The 3,027-nt window shown below is 51.0% G+C and overlaps 1 long non-coding RNA gene across 1 annotated transcript in view; it reads left to right on the plus strand.

Moving 5' to 3' along the window:
* The window catches only part of LOC125488199, a 1,826-nt gene extending 625 nt beyond the window's left edge, over nucleotides 1–1,201 (plus strand). The window contains exon 2 of the long non-coding RNA XR_007266255.1: nucleotides 359–1,201. This is a non-coding gene — a long non-coding RNA (uncharacterized LOC125488199). The remainder of the gene's footprint in view (nucleotides 1–358) is intronic.
* Nucleotides 1,202–3,027: the final 1,826 nt, after the last annotated feature.

Raw genomic sequence — 3,027 nt, forward strand, 5'->3', positions numbered from 1 at the left:
GGGTCCAAGCATAAGGGAGATATTCCTTTCCCCCAAATAAAACAGGGCACCCTACATGTATGTAAATATACCTTGCAGAATAATCAATTGCCCAACCAACCAGCTCCTCCTTTCCATGTTGTAGAAATTGTTGGTCCTTTTGTAAAATTGATTTTCTTGTGTTCGTGTCCTGATGAGTGTGAGCTGAAACGTTTTGACCTGTTGCCTGTTGTTTTGTTTTTATTCGCAATCTTGTATGTTCTTTCCCATCATCCTATGAGTTGTCGTTCTTTCCCATCATCTTGTGAGGACGAGACGATGGGGAGGGAAGTTTGAGGAACTGTTGAACACCATCTCAATCTGTTTGTCCCTCCTCTAGGTGGTCGCAATTTAACAATTGACTTTCAAGGATGTCTCTCCGAATCGACTTGTCATCTGAACTCCACACAGGCAATGTTTGGCGTGGAACTTGAGAAAAACTTTGAGTGTTGCGATGAAAATCTGTGCAATGGAATTGCGAGAACGGAGATGGGAGCGCTCTGCTTTCTCGTCCTGAGCTTATGCCTGCTCCTCATCAGCCACAATTGACCTGCAGCGTGTTTCGATCTGTTTACCCTGTACATACCTCTCGTTATTTATAGGAACGCGGTTTGTATTTATTGCTAGCTCCTGCCGACTCAGATCATTTTGTTGCGAAGAGGAAACGAATGGAAGATTGCATATCGAAAAGAGACTGAACGTAAGCCATGGTCAATACATTTGATCTATGTTGTACAGCTTTTGTTGGAGTACTGACTTGACTCGTGTCTGCGCTGGGTCTCCAACTGAAAAATTAACCTCAGTGCATCCCCCACCCCTGACAACGTCCAACCCCATCCCTACACATCCTTCCTTTTCGACAAACTCCAGTTCTCCATTGAAAGACTTGAGTGAAGCTGCCCTCCCCACACTCTCGGAAAGTACTTTCCAGACCCTGGCGCTCGAATGAATCCGCCTCCCCTCCAACACTCAGACAGTTACAGACCCTGACCACGGGAGGAGGCCATTCGGGGGCCTGCCCTGCTCCTATCTTCTCGTTTTGATGTTAAGAAGAGGCCACTGGATAAATCGTTGCTTTGTTGATTGATGTGTCCATTGTATTTATATTGTAATCACTTCCAGAATTTTGTACATTGTAAATATCCAGGATATTAATGTCTATTAAAAATACTGGTCTCTCTCACACACACACACACACACATTTTGTTCTCAAAATGGATCATCTCGTTCACAGGACAAATACTTTCGCAGCAAGACCTTCATGTTTGAAATAAAATGTGCACCCACCATAACTAGTTTCAGTGATAGAGAATCTAACCATTGTCCCTTGATATTCACTCGTGTTACCATCGCTGAATCCCCCACTATCAACATCCTGGGGGTTATCATTGACCAGAAACTCAACTGGACTCACCACATAAACACAGTGGCTACAAGAGCAGGAAATCCTGCTGTGAGTAACCCACCCCCTGACTCCCCCCCGAAGCCTGTCCCACCATCGACAAGGCAGAAGTCAGGAGTGGGATGGAATACTCCCCACTTGCCCTGGATGGGGGCAGCCCCAACAACACTCAAGAAGCTCGACACCATCCAGGACAAAGCAGCCCCGGCTCGATTGGTACCACATCCACAAACATCCCACTCCCTCCCCCACCGACGCTCAGTAGTAGCAGTGTGTACCATCTACAAGATGCGCTGCAGAGATTCACCAAAGATCCTCAGGCAGCACCTTCCAAACCCACGGCCACTTCCGTCCAGAAGGCCAAGGGGCAGCAGATACATGGGAACACCAGTTCCCCTCTGACCCACTCGCCATCCTGAGCTGGAAATGTAATGCAGCTGTAAGTGATGCCCAGAAGCAGCAGGCCCTGCCCATTATCCTGGTCCACTGACATAATCTGGAGGGATGGGGCTCAGTTCTAGGAGCATCAGGATGGGGCCTGAATGGACACCTGGTCCTGCATAAAAGGCTCAATGTGGGGGCCGAGTGGCCTCCTGTTCCTGTGTGACAGGCTCGGGGGTAGGTCTGAATGGCCTCCTGTTCCTGTGTAACAGGCTCGGGGAATGGGTCAAATGGCTTCCTGTTCCTGTGTAACAGGCTCGAGGAATGGGCCGAATGACCTCCTGTTCCTGGGTAACCAGTTCGGGGAATGGGCCGAATGGCCTCCTGCTGTTCCTGTGTAACAGGCTCGGGGAATGGGCCGAATGGCGTCCTGTTCCTGGGTAACAGGCTTGGGGAGGGGGCTGAATGGTCTCCTGTTCCTGGGTAACAGGCTCTGGAAATGGGCCTGAATGGCCTCCTGTTCCTGCGTAACAGGCTCGGGGAGGGGGCCAAATGGCCTCCTGTTCCTGGGTAACAGGCTCAGGGAGGGGGGCTGAATGTCCTCCTGTTCCTGGGTAACAGGCTCAGGGAGGGAGCTGAATGTCCTCCTGTTCCTGTGTAACAGGCTCTGGGAATGGGCCTGAATGGCCTCCTGTTCCTGTGTAACAGGCTCGGGGAGGGGGCCGAACGGCCTCCTGTTACTGTGTAACAGGCTCAAGTGGAAAGTTGAATTGTTTTCCGTGTGTAGCCGGGGCCCTGGGCATGATCACAGTTAAAGTGGGTGTGAGATCACTGACTAAAAACATCATCTTTTCCATTCTCTGTAAATGTTTCATACTCATCGTTACTAACCCAAATTCCTGACTAACATCATCCAGGAGGAGGCCTGCCCTCAGTTTATACATCACCGCCCGCTACCGCAAGGCGTCATACATCACCGCCCGCTACCGCAACGCTGTGTACATCACCGCCCGCTACCGCAAGGCGTCATACATCACCGCCCGCTACCGCAAGGCGTCATACATCACCGCCCGCTACCGCAACGCTGTGTACATCACCGCCCGCTACCGCAAGGCGTCATACATCACCGCCCGCTACCGCAAGGCGTCATACATCACCGCCCGCTACCGCAACGCTGTGTACATCACCGCCCGCTACCGCAAGGCGTCATACATCACCGCCCGCTA

The sequence above is a fragment of the Rhincodon typus genome, unplaced genomic scaffold (assembly GCF_021869965.1).
Source record: "Rhincodon typus isolate 14 unplaced genomic scaffold, sRhiTyp1.1 hic_rhity00000061, whole genome shotgun sequence".
Taxonomy (NCBI): Eukaryota; Metazoa; Chordata; class Chondrichthyes; order Orectolobiformes; family Rhincodontidae; genus Rhincodon; species Rhincodon typus.